Raw genomic sequence first — 17,833 nt, 5'->3', positions numbered from 1 at the left:
GTTTCTCAAACTCTCCTGGAACAGCAAGCCCTGAGGACCATGATGGGAATTTCTCCTTGCTTCTTCTACTTCCGCTACTCAGTGGTTTCTGGCACCTGCTCCCCTGAGAAGTGCTACAGCTTCCCTTGAGAAGGGGAAATCTCCCCTCTTTTAAGGGGTTCCTCCTCACCCACTCTCCTTAGAGGACATCACACTGCTGGGAACAAATTAAAAAAGAAACGCCCAAATATCTTCCATCACAGTAGGATATGTCTAAGATACAAAGAGCAGAATGGCTTGCCTTCTCCACTGTTCACAGAGAAAGCCTATTTCATTGTGCGCCTAAATTTTAGATTAATATTAACCCAAATGGCCAAAGACACCAGTGCAAAGCAAGTATATAAAATATCTTACTCATAAAATGACAGGAGGGATAACAGCTTTAGCTGTATCTACTTTTTGTAGATGTAAGTGCTGGTACAATGCACAGAGAACTGTGAAGAACAAAGTTCCTGATTCGTAGGAGAGTTTAGAGTACAAACTATTCTACAATATCTGGGTCTGGGTTCTTTAAAACCAAATTGAAAGAATAGATGATTTAGTAACACCTTTAATTTATCAACACCATTGCCACCTTCCATCCGTTGACCATGAAAACCATCAACCATGCAATAGAAATACTAGATAAGCAACAGAAAAACTGGATATTGCACTCTGTCCTTGGTTTATAACATGGCCTGCCACTATGAGTTTTTTTGAAGTCTTTGGTTCTCCAGATGTCACTGTTGGATGTGAAGTCCAAAGCAAAGCAAAGATCTAACGCTTTTGCACTGACCCAATCCTGTGTTGTCTCAGAGGTTCTAAAGGCCTCTTCAGCATAGCTATTGTTTTGAGGATTTGTCAGAGGATGACAGTCACAGCACTGAACTCGATAAGGTCCAGCACTAGTCCAAATCTTGCCTAGAAATTACATCAAGCCTGCTCCTACATGGCTCCCCTATCCCAGACCATGAGGGGATGGGCACAGGGGTGTGTGCCCTTGTGGGACAGATTTAGGGCAAAGCCCTCAGGATGAGGAGCTCGTCCAAAACTTTCAATACCAGTTTGCACCATATGAAAGAGCTGGAAGAGGAAAAGATCCCACAATCTGGACTGACACTACAAGGAACCAGTTCATTCACCTCCAATTTTTCAGCAGCATATGGTTGTGACTAGTTCTTTTAGCCAGACTTCAGAAGGGATAATCACCCAGCTGCCTGCTTCTGTTTTAATGTATTATCCACAAAATGTGAACTGCCTCATGAAACAAGAGACGGTAGCACTATGTGTATTTTCATTACATTTAATTTCTTATGAGGCAAAAGAGAAGAGAGACACCAACACAGCTTGTGTATGATCTCATAGACTTGGACAAAAAGAAATTGAGATGTTAATCCAATTTCTTTCTGTGCAAAGTCCATTTCCCTTAGTTCAGAATTTACAAATCAAAAATCAAAATGTAGTTATAAATATAGAAAGACTGGTATCAGCTTGTAATTAAACTGTCAGGGTTTAAAATTGCTAACACTGAGTTATGCAGCGATGGTTTATGACTGGCACGAAACAACAAGTTCCTTTTACATTAGTCTAACTTGAACAAATTTTTAAATTAAACAAAAATCCATCCTTTCTTTAAAGAGACCCTACATTTTAAATAAAACTCCCATTTAGAACCCATAGGTTTCTGTAGCCAGACATGGCACTTCTGCACATATCACCAGACTTGGTGCCTATACTTATATAAGGACACCCCCTAAAGGGGGATGTGCACACTTTGACTACAGAGTTTAGCATCCTTGAGAATTGTTTGTAAATGATGGGCGAATGGAATCCATCTTCCTTAAAAGCCCCTCAGCAGAATTGTCCTCTGTTGATATCATTCAAAGTCAGGGTATCTATTTGTGATTGACGTGATCAGTCTGTAGCAGTTTAACTCACCACCAGGTTCTACCTTGAAACTAGGGCTGGAGCCAAAAAAATTAGGGTAGCTGTTTCTTACATGCCTGAATCCAAAGAAATAAGATTTGCTTTCTTTTTTTCTTTTTTTTCCATTTTTTCTTTTACCTCAAATGATGATATATCCGTTATGGGGACTTTTTTCTAAATTGCCGTTAGCTTCTTTAGCTTGTTTTCTATATGCAGATCCACTTTTATTAATACAGATCTTTTACTTCCTTAAATCAGTACCAGTTTACCTGTGGTCTTTGGAGAGGATACCTGCAATGACACAAACGGCAGCTGTCTGGCCAAGAATTAACATATTGGTAAGTACCTCAAGCCCCTTTAACACCACAAGAGGTACAGAACAGATAGAAGCAATATCAGCTTTCAGATCTCTTAATTTAGGGCAAGTGGGTCCTTGCTTACTGTGCTGAGTCAGCCTGAAATGTACCGTGTTTCAAAATATTATTATTTTGTAGGAGCATAAGGCTTTCAAACTAGTTATTATACACTTTGGAGCCTTACCAAAGACACCAGCCCCCAGATAAAATTGTAATAAATAGTGGTAGGGAGAAAAGTAGCTACTGCAAAGCCTAATTAAGTATTTTGATTAGTTCGTACTTACTGAATTTTGGCTGCTGTTTATAATTAATTTTATTATCTGATGTCTGTCAGTGTTGGTTTTTTAACTACTTCTTTGTTTACTTAATTGGGTAGTTTATAATCATCACTTTGGAAAAATGAGTTTTCCTCTTTGCTTTTATAACTGATCATATTCACTAAGCCTTTTTGCCCTTTCAGTTTCAATACCCTTCATAACACTGGCAGGATTAACCCCAAGCAGCAAACCAGCTTTCCAGTCTCAATGTCAGGGTGCTGAGCATCATTTCTTACCCACAACCAAACACAGGCCTTTTTTTACCTTCCCCTATCTTTTTCTTGCAGTATGCAACCTATTCCCCTCTATGTTTAAGTCCATAGTAGTGAATTATCACACCAATGGAGAGGTGCATGGGAGAGGAGTGTCTTGTGGTCACAACCAGTCAGCCCTGCCATGTAACGACTGCAGAAGGGGAGACGGTACCACAAAATCTCACTGATTTTGCAGCAGGAAGGAACCATCACCATTTTCACTACCTTACTTTAGACTTTGAACAATGAGACTGATAGTTTTTAGCTTTTGACTTTTGAAGTCAATTATTTCCTTTCTCCTATTTGGACAAATTTTGGACACAGCCAAAACTATTTTATATTGCAGAGTAGGAAAGTACCAGTGAAAAGTGTCGATTACACAAATTGAGGCACTACTGTCTGTAAAACAGGAAGACTGGGAATATCACAGTGACTTGCATGACCTTGAAAACTAGAGTGAAGTAATAGGTGTGGGGTGATATTTAATAGTACAAAGTGCAGAGTCAGGAATTAATCAGAAATTCCTGCCCTGAGTTAAGGAACATGATGGGACTGACAAGGAAAGAGAAGGAATTGACTGTATCCTCCTCACTCAGAGGATAACAGAGCCGTGAGTGCAATATAACTGTAAAGAAGTAAATGTGATCCTCCGTCACATCAGCTAGGACGTTTCCTGTAGGGAGAGGGGAATATTGTTCCTGTTGTACATGACACTGATGAGCCTTTTGCAGTAATATTGTCACAATTCTTGTTCCTCCTGCACAAGTAAGATGAATTTAAACTGATGTTGCACAGAGAAGGACCAGCGGGCTGATAAGGAGAGCTCATGGTACAAGGGAAAAAGAGCAAGATTTGGTCTAGTTCAACCTAGGAAAACAAAGACTAAGAGGGTATTAAGTTCTGTGCCATAAATACGGTAGATCAGATGAAGGGAAGGGAGAAAATGAGGTAAGCATGATTTTAAATTAGTGGAAAATTCACTACCTGAACAAAAAGGTTTTAACCAGATAAGCAAAATTTTAAAGTATAATGTCAAAGTGAATTTCTCACCATCAGAATAGTGAGTAATGCTTCAGGAGTTGTACCAGGAATAAAACAAACAAACAAAAACCAGATTGGCTTTACAGTAAACAGCAATCACTGTCAGGAAGGAACTGTACGGCACAGTGCAGACATGATCCAATGACCCTGTACTTTGTTTCTGGACCTCTAGTCCTAACCCAGAAGAGCGTAACAGAGCTGAGAATTTTTTATGAACCAAATTTCAGGAAATGGGAGGCTGAAGTAGAAATGGGAGGCAGAGGAGACAGGGAGGAAAGACTAGAAGCAGTGACAGAGAAGCAGTGATGGACTGCTCTATAACATATACAAGGAAGACCACAAATGCAGTATTTAACGCGACCCCAGTAACAAAAAATTTCCTGTTGAAATTAAAATTCACAATTGATTAAGAAATCACAGCCAAACAAGAGAGCTGAAGGAAGTCACTTGAGATTTAAAGAGTTTAAATAATTACTCCTAAAAGGAGTAGAAGGGGATTGAAATTAATCAAGCCTTGATTAATTAAATTTGCTTGCAGGGGAAAAAAGTTTTATATGATTGGTATGTGTCCTGCAGTTTACAAAGATGGAAGAATACTCAGAAAGGTATTCGTTGTCCAAGCATGAAGCTACGCTATCAGGCAAGACAGTTTGCACATCAAATGGGATACTGTGGAAAACATGGGGAGATTTTGCTTCTGCATGCAGCAAAATTCCAAGCTTTCCGTTGCGTCTCTGCGATGGTTGCAAAAGAGCTTTACATAAGCAGCTTTTATAATGCTTCATGAAGATCAATAGCTTTAGGTTGGCTTATTTGTTTTTGTTTTGTTCCCCTGTTACAAAAGTACTTGATCACAGACAGGAAAGTTACTTTGGTGTGTTAAGTACTATCCAAAAATATCAAGAAAGATAGACTTTACCCTGCAGAATACTGAAGATAGATAAAGGGCAAAGGGGAGAAGGTTATTGCAAAACTCTCTATAATAAATCTTGGCAACTGTGACACCTAACTCCATATTTATAGCCATTCCCTATCTTGACATCCAGAAATGGGAAGGCTAGCAAGTGAAATAGGAGCTTTTGCACAGTAAAGCAATCTTAAATATCAGGCAGGTTTTCAAAACAGCTGTGCTAGGTTTACCAGATTGCATTATGGAAATGTTAGACACCAAAAAATCATGCATTGATGTGTAAATAAGGAAAAAAATGGGGGTGGTAGGCTGGGAAAGAGAATTCCCTCTGGTATTCTTCCTGCCAGAAAACAAAATCAGACAGCTTCCACCCACTAGTGTCTCCTTATCTCCCCTTCAGTTTCCAATGGCTTGCTCTGCAAAATTTCCCCAACTCCAACAAGCCATAAAACCTACTGAGGATTTAAAACTTCTGTTAGATCACCAAATTTTGACCCTCTGTCAATATTATCAAGTTGTGTGAACCAAAACTGTTTTAGCTGATCTTTAAGCAGACATTTGTAACCATAGCTTTTCTCACTGTTGTGCGAAAAAGCTCTCGGTGTTGCCATATAGTCTGAAGCAATATCTAGACTTACACTTTCTAGGGCAGTGAGAAAAAGTGCAATAACAAGAGGAGGAGCAAAGGAGGCTCCAGGCAAGGAGGCTTCTCCAAAGCTACCAGATTATTTGTTCCCCTTGTACATCAAAACCCGCCCAAGCCTGATCTTCAGGTGCTTTTGTTTTGTGACGGTGCATAAGAGCCAGGGGTCGGGATCAGCTAGCCATATGACTGTCAAAGTGTACATCTTAGTCATAAAAACAGAAGCTTTTTGATACATTCAGGGGTGATTTTGATATCGCCGGGTAAGTGCTATAATTTTGAGAAGAACATTGGACAAACTTTGTCTTACAGCTCAACAGCAATCCTTTAATGAAGTAGATTTAAAATCACTGACTCTTTAAAGTAGTTAAAACTCAGAGTTTATGTATAAAACACTATTCTGTGGTGGAAATTCTCCTGCAGACACATTTTCAATTCATCTACTCACCCCTCACGGAGGAAAGGAGGGACGTAAACCAAGCAAAGCAAACATTTCCAAACCTGAAGGGAAGAACTGATAGCTCTGGCTCAATTTCATCAAACATGTAATGCTGTTTGTCGTGCATGGGATTGCATTTGCAGAATGCACACAGCAAGCAAAATACATGCAGGACTGGCGCAGGTGATTTAGCGTATCAGAAACTACAGTGTAGGTAGCAAGCTGATGGCATTGCGTACACTTACAGATGTGAATTAGATAATGAGAGCATGAAGCTGCATAAGCTTGCAGGATAAGGTCATGGGAATTCACATGCTTTCACATTTTGTACTGGGAGCTGTAGCTTCACTGAAATACAACCATCTCCAGTTGGCAAGCGTACATCAAAATCACTCCTAGAGAGGTGCTGGCAACTGATTTCTCCACATTTAAATGCCATGTTGCATTGGCAAAATGAAAACTGGAGGGGGATAATCATGCGTCAGATCGTAGATTAGGCAGTTAGTCTCCATATAATCTCTCCACAACCTCTGCACAATCCCTGTACAATTAACGAGAGGCGAGGGAGACAAAACCCTCCAGAGGGCAATTCGAAAATGAAGTTTATTTTAGGTGCACTGAGCAGCCCTCCTTGGACTCCCGTCTTCAATGGCCTAATTGGAGCAGACTCCTAATGTAAATTACTAAGATTAGACACCTGAAGTAGGATGTACCAATCCCCTCCACCTTATCCTTATCAACCCATGCCTCTACTTTTCCTATTGTTTAAAAAATGTACTCTCCAAAACCAATTCCAAAAACCTCAAGCTGCTATAAACTTCGGTTCTTGACATAAACTCTTCCTTCAGGCAAAGCATGAGCCTGGTGAAGTCATTTCTGGGACTATCCGTCCAAAGGGAGGCGGGAGGGATCTCTGCGTAAAAGCCCATTAACTGAAATCACCCTGAACAAGCAATACGGATTTAGAGTCTGCCAATTCACGTACTCCTTTGGCCTTCAACTGAAATACAAAGGGAAAAGAAATCTCAGCAACGTACCAGTCAGGCATTTGCCTGGGACCTTAAAAAGTAGCAGGCATCTTTTCTGTGTGTGCTAGCATAAGTATTAATAGACTCTGAGAGGTTCTGCAGTCTGCAGTGAGATTCATGGGGCTGGCTTAGAGAAAACTGCAACTGAGACAAATAGAGTGAAGGGGGACAGCAGGCTAAGTATAAAATAATTATTTGTGCACCTGTTCAAGAGCCATTTTAGTTTGTGCGCCCCAAGAGAAAAAGTGCCATTTGGAAAGCACAAGGGTTTGTGCAATTTAATGATGCTATTATGGTTCCAAGCTCAATGTAACCATCCATATGCTGCTCCTCCTGAAATATTTAGCAATTAATAGAGATAAAAGGCCCTATCACACATTGCATTGTGTCAGGATCATGAAGTCAGGAAGGATAAGCTCATAGATACCCTTGTTTCACAGAAATGCTTTCTCCCATTTTAATATGCCCACTTTTCCTGCTGTGTTGGCAAATGAAAGCATGAAAAATGAGTAACAAGTGGAGCAGGCTCTAGAAAAGCAGCTTCAGCTTGGAGAACAGATAGTGTTCCAGTAGATACGCTCCTAGCACTAGGGAAGAAATTTAAAGAACAGTAGTTTACAAGAAGAAATGAATAGTTGTGCAAATCTCCAAGGAAGAAGAGGCCTCATATTGCTCTTTTCAGTGGGGTTCCCTTTTATGGGAAAAGCTTAAGAAACTAGAACACAGCCATTTTTTAGACTAGCATGATATAATACATCCACAACACAAACGCATGGACTCAGATAAAATAGACAGAGGAAAAAAAAACATTCCCAGAAAGTACATTAGGAAATGTAGGAAGGTGTGAAGAGGAAGGGCGAGGAGAGAAAGGAAATGCAAATAAGGAGAATTTACAAACTAAAGCAGTGCTGATTTAAAATACTACTTTTGTCTCAGAAGGAGAAAAAATAAGATCACTGGTGATCCATGGTCACAGAGCAACAGATGAGCTGTGGACCTGTGCTTTCAGCTAATCTCAGAAAAAAAAAAATATACAGAGAAACTGATATGATTTGTGAAAATGTAGATTGCTATTATTTATGTTACCCGAAAAGCCACAAGCCCATTCTGCTTCCCACCAAATAGGTGCATTAGTTTGGAATATAGGTAGTTTAACACAAAGTAGACACAAAAGGTGGTGTGTAAGGTGGAGTAGCCTGGAAAGGATGCATCCTACAAGAAAAATGATTTAGGATGATGTCTGGTAAATGTCGTCTTATTTCTAGTTTCAGCTAGGTTTTCTGAGACAAGGAGGTTTAGCTAAGGTGTTTGTTAGTGTCTGAACATGTGCACCTGCCTGTTCGTCTGGCAGCTGCCCTTCCTTCCCAGGAACGTCGTATCTGTTGGACAATTTCAACCAAACCTGAGACTGGGGAAGTAGCGTCAAGGGTACCACCTTCCCACACAGTAAGTCAGGAAGGAGGGTGGGTAAAGATGCTGTTAAGCGCCCTGAAGGAGGTGGAGGCTTGTTTGCAGTGCGAGATCAGCCCTTATTATGCACCAGAGAAGTCCCGCGGCACACAGACCCAGGACTCCGCCGGTCGCCGGGATACACCTGTGGTTCCTTCGGACGCCACGTCAGGGAGGGCACACCTGGGCAAGGCAGGACTATGCCGGGGCAGACGGCGGGGCGACAGCCTGCCGGGGCTGGTGCCCGCACTCCGGTGGGGAGAGAGCCAGCGCCTCGCCCCCTCCCACTCCCGCCGTGTCACCCACCTCCACGGGAGGTGACGGAGCTCTCCGGCGGGGGCGGACCCCCACTCCCCCCATCACACCTCCGCTAGGCGCCGCTCCCCGCATCGCTCCCCACCCCGCCGGCGGCAGCTTGCCCGCCCCGCTCGGGCCGGGGGGAGGCGCAGGCAGCGGGCAGGGCCGCCCCCGCGGAAGGAGCGCACCGCCCCCGCCTCCCCGAGCTGCCCGCAGGTGGCGCTGCCGGCAGCCCCGCTCCGATACGCCGCCGCCGCTGCCGCTGCCGCCGCCGCCGCCGCGCCGGCCGGGCTAGCGCAGCCCCCCGGCGCCGGCCGCAGCCCCTGGGCCCGCCCGCGGCTGCCTCTGAGGGGCCGTGCCTCCCCCGCCCGCCCGCCCGCCCGCCGCGCTCCGCGCCGCGCATCGCCGCCTCCCTCGTTTCCACACACACACGCAGACACGCGCGGCGCCGCCGCGGCCGTCCGGTCGCCCCCCAGCTCTCGCTACCAGCGGAGCGAAGCGGCCCGGAGCGGAGCCCCGGCAGCCGGCGGGTGCCGCTTGCCCCGGCGTGCCCGTCTGCGCGGCGGCAGAGCGGCGCGGGAGGGTGGGCGAGCGGCGTGGGGAATGGAGACGCCCGACAGCATCCTCGGGGCCGTGTGACAGCGAGCGGCGCTCGCACGCGAGCACGCACCCACCGGCTGGGAGCCGGAGCCGGAGCCGGAGCCCGGTGCAGAGCCGGTGCAGAGCCGGGCAGCGCCGCCCTGCCCCGTCCCGCGGGGAGCCGGCATGGAGTGAGAGCAGCGTGCCGCCGCCAGGTAAGGCGGGGAGGGTAACCCGAAGGGAAGCGGTGGAGGTGCTGGCTCGGGGCTTGCGTTTTGGTGCCTGTGCCCTTACGACTCGTTGCTGCCGCGTTTTTCCAGCTCCCCCACCCCCCGCCTTCCCCCCCTAGAAACGCCTTTCCTCAAGCCCCCCGGCAGCCACAGCGGCGGTGCCGCGGGATACGGGGTGCGTTCCTTATGTAACCGGGGGGCGAGCAGCCTCGGCCGCTTTCGGCTGGGCAAACGACGAGCTGGCGGCGGGGGAGCCGCGGCCGAGGGGGGGACACGACGGGGAACCGGGCCGGCCCCGGAGGCCCTCGTTTCCAGCTGCCGTCGCGGAAGCCTCCCGCGTGGGAGCCCCGGCCCCACGCCCTCGGGCAAAGCGCTGCCGCCGCGACGGGGCCGGGACTGCGGTGGCGTCTCCTCGCCTCGGGGCTCGACAGCGGGTACCCGCGGGCAGGGGCGACCAGGGACGACGTCCCGCCCGGCCGCCCCCTCCCCAGCGGCGCTCCAGCGGCAGCGCCGAAACCGGGAAGAACTTCAAAGCGGGGGTGGAGGAAGATGCTGTTTTGGCTGCTCTCGTCTCACTCCTCCTCTGGGAAGGCAACGGGGGGCGGCTGCGCTGCGGGGAGCTGGGGTCGCGCTGGGCTGAGGAGTGGAGCGCTGAGGGCAGCTCGGGCGAGGCTGAGGGGAGCCAGGGTAGCACTGAGGGCAGCCGGGACCAGGCTGAAAGGAGCCGGAGCCAAGTTGAGGGGGCGGCGCGGCCCCAGCCCCACTGGGCGGTCAGGGCGGGGAGAGAGCCTCCGCCGTGGGAGAGGGGCAGCGGGAGAGGAGGGGAGGGGGTGCTGCTTACGAAGGGGTGCCCGTCTCCTCTTGATTTGAGGGAGAGCGAGCTCGGTATCACCATGGCGACCTGAGGGAGGAAGGAGCTAAATAAATAAATAAGTAGGAGATAACTCCCCCCTTCTCCTCCCCCGGCCCCCGCCACTGTGCCTTCCCGGCCAGGTCCGGTCCCAAAGGTGGGGAGAAAGATACCACAGACAAAACTTTTCTCTCCCGGTAAAAAAGGCGGCGAAGGGCTGGGGGACCGTGGTGGGGAAGGGGCCGCCCCACACGGCTCAGGGAGCCGCGGTTGCGGGGAGTCAGATGCCACCGAGTAACCGCGCCCGGAGCCTCTTCTTCGGCCGCAAGGGGAGGAGGAAGCCGCTTCGGGGCGAGCTCCTTGTGGCTGCTTATTGCCGCGCCAGCCGTGTCCCCCCAGCTGCGATGTCCTCCGCTCCCCGGCCGCTCCGCGCACCGCCAGCTCCCGTGCGCTGTGCCTGCGGCTGCGGGGCCGGGCCGGCCCTGTTTCAGCACCGCGGACAGCGGCAGCTTCAGAACACTGGTCAGCGCCGGGGCGGCGGGAGCGCGTCGGGCGGGGGGCCGGAGGGGGCCTTTGGAGCGGGGCCCTGGGCTGGGAGGGCCGGGGGAACCCCCCGACGGTGTTCCCGCGCCAGAAAAGGTTGCCTTCCTCTGCTAGAGCCATCTCCAAGTACGGTGCCACTTCCTGCCGGGTGCCGGGAGCCAGGGGAAGCGTCACCTAGGGCCACTAAACTTTCCCGAGCCAAATGCACACAGAAGCGGAGAGCAAACGCATTAGAAATGGCATCATTTAAACGAACTTGCTCAAGGTTGTTTCTTACGACTCTTTTGCAGTGGTTCTCAGTAACTTGTTATAGCTAACTGGTTCCCCAGCAGGACTGTTCACACATATGACATCCATAAAATGAGTCCTGCGGAAATTGTGTTCTCGACTTGTTTTTCTTAAGAAAACTTGTTGAGAAATTGCACTTGAAGAAATTGCACTCTTAGCTTAGGGAGCTATCCTGCTGCTGAGGTGCACAGTTATACAGGTGGAATTTGTGCCAGTCAGACAGACACAATCAACTAACCAGAAAAACACCTCCTGATCAAGAACTGTTCCCCTCAGACATTTGGTGACTAGTTTAAAGAAATACACAAAGTAGGTGGAAAAAGTATGCAGGTTAGTGATAATTCACCAAAAGCCAAGAGATATTTCTTGCACTGATAGGCTGTAAATTATTGGCTCAGTTTTCCTATACATATCTCATGCTAGTAGTTACATATGCAATTATTGCTTCAGACTATGAAAAAATATTCTAGAAAAGCAAACAGCATAATGAATAATATTCACTGGGGAAGATAGAGATGGATTAGTCACTTTTGTGCTGTTCGCTGTGTCAGGATGTTCTTTTTTCATTAAGCAAACAAGATTTATTTAATCTTGCCTTGGTCCTGTTAGGCAGTAAACTATAGATACATGTAGAATTATTGGGTTTGAATCCAAGTCCTCAGCCTCTTGAGGTTATGCTTTAACTATAATCAAGCTGTGAAATCACACCAGCTACTGGGTTCCTTCTTTGCCTGCGTTCCTTCTTTGTTATAAAAGGTCTGTTTCAAGTAAGTCCTAGCTTAGCAGAGACAGCCACATAGATGAGTCCTATTCATGCATGGGACTTAGTCGGGCTTTGTACTTATGCAGGGACTCCAAACAAATTCATCTCGAAGAATAACAAGTTGAAGTAAAGTCTTTTTAACTGTAGATCCACAATTTGCCCTAACTACACTTCTTGACAAGCCAAGTGAACTAATGAGTTAAGCCTTTATGGAAACAGAGACCTGAATTTCTTAATGATGGGCCTCACATCTTCAGACCTATCTCATAGGGAGTGTGGAAATAAAGGACTGAACTGTAAGTATGGTCTTGGGAACTCATTACTTTCCTGTAGGAAAATGAAGAGAAGTAATAGAATACAGCTCTTCAGGGCAGTTACCAGACCATTTATAATACTTCAAGCTATTGATTTTGTTATGTAAGGCAATATTCCTGCAGCGTCAGAATAATTTTATCAGATAATTATAAAATGATTTTGCCCTATAAGCAACATTAAAAAAATTAATTATAGGAACATCAACAGAAAACCCCACAACCTTAATCAGTTTAGTAAAAGACAGAATTATTTGTGTAATTTCTGCCAGTGCATTTACATCATGTTCAGTATGAACTTTCCAAGATACATAATTTCACTGCAGAAAATACTTATTTGTTTTTCATAAGCATGTATTTGTAGCCTTGTTTTATATTCATTTTATTGAAACATGGTATTTTGAAAGGAAGACAAGTTCTCTCCTTCAAACTATGCAAGAGAAAAAGAATTTAATTTACATTTTCATAAAATATCAATCACAACACATTTATTCAAATATTTCACAGCTATAGGCTCTATGTTGTTCTTTCTTTTACCTGCAAAATATCAGAAACTCTGGACAGTGTTGGTGTAAGATTACTGGGTTTGTCATGATCTTCTCATGGTATTTTCACATATACAAATAGATTTTTATTCAGGTGTTGTTTATATGCTTCTTTAAAAGTAAGAAGTAAAAGAATTCATATTAGCATTCTTCCAAAGAAGTTAAACTATATTTTAAGTAGTAGTTCTTGAAGCGTTACAGAGAACACATTTCTATTTTATTATTTCTTTTATTTTTGTTGTTGTTAAAAGCTTGGGAGCTCTGTTCAGTGTTTTCATCATCTGCTTGCGACAGAATGTTGCTTTTTAATTGGGACAATTAAACACTGTCAGTTTTTAAAAAGAGCTGTGGTTTAGGTTAATGTGTTTGTTACGTTTATGTGAACATACAATTATTACTGGTGGAGGCAGTTTGATACAAGAAAACAATATTCCTGGTATATTAAGTATCAATATTTAAATATTGATCATGCAGAAAGAGAATGATGTTTCTTAAACAATGAACACTAAATTTACCAAACAGTAAACCCAAGAAAAGAGTTTTAATCTCATTCCCACTTGATAGTGACTTTCTGGAAGATTTTTTTGGTTTTTCCCCCAAAAGTGTGCATGGGATGCTTTACTAGAATACTATGGATATTGGAAATACAATTTTATTATATGTGTGTTACGAATAGCTGGAATAAAAGTATTGAACAATAGGAGGTTACTAACTCCACCTTTTCACACAGCGCTGCAATTTTTAATTATGGCCAAGGATGCTGGCTGTCATGGAAGCATGAAGCGATCTGGCAGAGCCTCATGGCAGTGTTGTGGAGTCTCTGTCAAAAGGGCAGCCCACACCAGGCCACCCCAACCCAGCATACTGCAGGAGGTGAATGGAAGCTGTCCTGGCCATGCAGGGGCTGGAGGAGGAAAGCCTTTGTGGTCAAAAGTCATGTGCAGAGCCTGGAATGTTTCAGTCCTACACATTACTCCAGCAGCTGCAAAGTCATTGTGCTGCAGATATGAATCATGTCCATAAGGAGGCTCAGAGCACCACCCTCATTTAACTCATCACCCATGGAATGTCTAGTAGAATATCATGCAGGGCCAAGGGAATTTGACAACTAAGGAAACACATCTTGTTTATATTTTAAAGGCTCATTAAAATAGATTTTTGCTAGCTAGTACCATGCACTCTATTCACAAGCTTTTACATATGGCCAGTAGAACATCCTGTCTTCAGATACAGGGGGAAAAGAAAGAAAATTTTAAAGTTCTTAAAAAATACGCAATTTCTACCAATAGTTCATGCAAATGGACCTCAGTCACACAATGCCCAGTAAAATCAGTGAAGATCTGCATGAGTGCGAGGACTGTACACAGTCCTGACTGCACAAGCCCCAATTCATGCCAGAGGTTGCAGAAGAAGTTCTAACATAACTGAGAAGAACCTCTAACAGAAGTTTGCTCTGGAGTATGAGTCGATAGAGTTTTGAATTTAAAAAATAACTAAAAGGTGAAAAGCCATTGATTCCCTGCTTCTATTTGCCAGTTACAACTTCAGGTTAGCCATTGATGGTATCTGGGTATGAGGTACAGCATGATATTCCTGGTATAAGGATCCACAAGAATAGGAGTCATACTGTTATTGTAGGTCTAACTGACAATAAGATCAGAAATGCCCTCAGAAGACACATTGCCTTATTACAATAATATATATCACATTAGTATTAGAAAATGAAAGGCTCATTCTATCAGGCCTCAAAATGAATGCAAGTATATGGCTGGAAGCGCACATTCATGATATACAGCATTCTTCTGTTTGATATTATTTGCTTCCAAGAAGCATTTGCTTTCTTCTGTCACATTGGTAGGAAAATAATGTAGTATATCCAAGGGCAGAACTAGCCTTGCAGTCAGAAAACTCTAACATTTTCACGCATAGCTTGCAATTCACAGGAGTAAATTATGATTCCACAGAGATTTAAGTTTTTTAAAGCACTTGCATTAATAGCACTGTATGTGTTAGTGCAGACAGTGAAGGCTCATTCAAATATTTAAGCCAGAGAGACTGCTATTAGTCCTTACTGCCAATGGCCTACCCTTTCTGTCATATGCGTAGTGAATGGTTCACACTGAGAGAGGTCAGCTTCAGACTTTGACGTGTAAGTGGGCATCTGAGCCTCCCAACCAGAAAAGCCTCCCAACCAGAGGAAGCATCTGACTCATCCTGACACAGAGACTTCAGGACGCTGGCACAAATGTAAAGGTGATCTTTGTCTTTTGGTCTTGAGGCTGTGCCCCATGATCCTCCTGTGCCCCATGGCTAAAGGCAGTGTTTGGAGACAGTGTGGGTGGGGAGAGGTGCTTTAGCACAAGCTTGGATATGTTTCTACATCTCATCACAGGCCTGCAGAAACAGCCTTAACCTTGACTTTGAAGTCACTTCATACCCATTGACCTAACTGTGTTGGGTCTTTAAGTCCAGCTGTGCCTTTAGGAAGAGAAGTGCTAGTCTGATTGCTACAGTCACAGCAGTGATGGCATTTGATAGGCAAATAAACACTAAATATCATAGGTTTGTACAGCTGTTTTGTATTATTCATCATTAATTTAATCTACATCGACTGTAAGAGCCTGACCTGAAGAGGCCACCATGTGCAGGATTTGTTGGGACTTGCTGGAGCATAACGCTGGGGCTTGTCACTGGCATTTGTGCTGAATTATCAGAAAAACTTCTGGACAAGAAAACAATAATGTGCAGATTGAAAGGGTGAAATAGAAGGCTGAAAGAACGAGCAAGATGATGAGAGAGAGAGCACACGAGAACATAGTTAATTCAATGCTCTAATCAACTGTGTTCTGCAGTGCTTTATCATAAGCATCCCTGCTTTAGGCTCACCAGCTCAGAGCAGTTTTGCAGCATTGCAGGAAATCCTCTGCTTTTGCTTTCCATTTAAAAAAAAAAAATCTCATTGTGTCCTGTCAATACAGACAACTTTGTCAGTGAAAGCAAACGAGAAATTATCATATAATTTAGTATTTATCATAATCAGGAGCAGGGGTTCATTAGAACAATGAGCAATTGCCAAATTATTCCTCAAAGTATTAATTTGAAGAATGAGAAAATAATGACATTTCCTACCTTCTTGCTTTTTTCTCCCCCCCTCCCCCTTCTGTTGACACACACAGTCTGCAGTTTCTATCAGCTTGTCAGATCAATTTCCCATTCTTGAAAAGAAGCATTTATGCTAAATGATTGTAATTAAGAATCTCCTTCTTCAGCTCAATAGTTGTCTGGACATGGAGAGGGAATTCCCCATTGATTTCTATGGGTCCAGGTTTTCACAGAAAAAGCTTCAATAGGCAATGCCTGCTTCAGAAGTATAGCCTCCCTGGGCTCCCTATAGGATCAGTGAAAAGAGCTGGACGACTCTGAAGGGCAACTCTATAGAGCAACTTTAGCTCACCAAAGATCTCAATTAGACCTCTAGAGGTGTCACATTTTGGTGCCTCAAGTTTCATGGGATGCGTCTCAAGTAATTAAATCAATGTGGCAGTCTACACTTGCCGAAGGCGTGATGAATCCCTGTCTTCAGAGTTTCCATACAGAATGGTACCCACTGAACTTCTTCATTTGCATGGTCCTACATCACTGCCTTCCTGGCTGGCTGATAAAAATCTCAATATTACGTAGAAGTCAGGCTTATTTTTTTCTCCCATTGTTTCTGACACTCCCCAGCTGCAGCACGAAGTAGCTCAGTGCTTCCTGGTCCCAGAGGTGGCCTTAGACTACCATAGTTGGAACCAACAGCAGCAGCAGGGAGACCATAGTTATGCAAGGAAATGAAAGGAAACCTTTTTTAGTAATTAAAACCAGCCACTGTTCAGGGATATCAAGGTTGTCATCAATTGCAACGGGCTCTGATTCATGGCCTCTATGTCAATGCAGAGAGGAAAGGAGGTTGAGCTGGAAGGGAAGTAAAGGAAACCGTGCCGGCTTCGGTACAGCCCTGGTGCTGTACTCTCTTTAGTGTGCTGCTGGCTTTCTCTGGTACAAATGCAGGAAAGCATATCAGTTAGATGGGAAATAAATAAAATGCCTCATTTAATTCTTTACTAAATGGGAACTAGGGATTATCAAATCTTCACCCAGCATCATTTTTACATGGGAGGAGGAGAAAGGAGGCTATTGGATTGCAGCCCATTAGCGCTACCCAGTGTGGTGTGTACGTCAAACTGGGGCTGTCTCATAAAATGCAGTGTCTCTCCAGTAATCTTGCAAGCCTTAGCTGTTGTGAATTGCTGTATAAGAATCCTAATACTTCAGGTAGTTAATCATGTTAAATAAACTAGATACATGTTTATCTCAGCCAAGTATCTGGCAGGGATATGAACAATCTTTACAAAGCTGCTGTATTCCATCTATTAGGCATAATTACATTAAAGCATAAAGTGCATCAGAAGTCTTTTAGGATTACAAACAAAGCAGTGTTAATGTACGTTCCAGAAACATACCGAAGTTACTATTAAAATCAGAGAGAAACATACAAATAGAAGATTGTAGTTACTAAGAAAATATTCCAACAATATCTGTGATATTCTAGTGATGGTGACTGTAGTTATATGTAGGATATTTACAATTTGATTTTGTGGTAGTTGTTTTTAAGTTTTGACTTTGCACTTGTGAGCGCTATGCTGTATGTGAGAACACAGCTGTCGTGTAACTGTTCTCCAGACATTCATTACCATTACTTTTTCTCTCTACAACTGGACTTAACCTTTTCAGAGGTGACCACAAATTTCTGCTGCATCCCAGTGCCAAATTCTGGGTCTGACTGCATTCTTCATTGCTAGTCAGGGATTGCAAAGCTATGTAAAAATTTAAGAGGGTCAAAAGTTGGAGGAGGTGGGGAGGAGAAGGGCTCAAGAGAGAAGGAATAAAGACACACAAAAAAGAAAGGAAAAAACCCTAGAACTGGATCATAAACGGTCCCATATTCAGAACAGGCCATTCCATAGTTCTGGGATGGCTCACTGAAATGTAGGCCAATTTGCAACA

At 44.6% G+C, this 17,833-nt stretch overlaps 1 protein-coding gene across 2 annotated transcripts in view; it reads left to right on the top strand.

Annotated features, from left to right (window-relative positions):
- Positions 1-8,957: 8,957 nt before the first annotated feature.
- The window catches only part of KCNJ6 (potassium inwardly rectifying channel subfamily J member 6), a 162,938-nt gene continuing 154,062 nt past the window's right edge, over positions 8,958-17,833 (top strand). Inside the window, exon 1 of one of the 2 annotated variants that reach the window (XM_074602125.1) lies at positions 8,958-9,472. The gene's annotated coding sequence lies outside the window, so the exon portion shown is untranslated. The remainder of the gene's footprint in view (positions 9,473-17,833) is intronic. The other variant, XM_074602114.1, reaches the window with a different exon arrangement.

The sequence above is a fragment of the Larus michahellis genome, chromosome 1 (assembly GCF_964199755.1).
Source record: "Larus michahellis chromosome 1, bLarMic1.1, whole genome shotgun sequence".
Lineage (NCBI taxonomy): Eukaryota > Metazoa > Chordata > Aves > Charadriiformes > Laridae > Larus > Larus michahellis.
The sequence above is the reverse complement of the archived record's forward strand: the minus strand, read 5'-3'. Positions and strand labels throughout refer to the sequence as shown.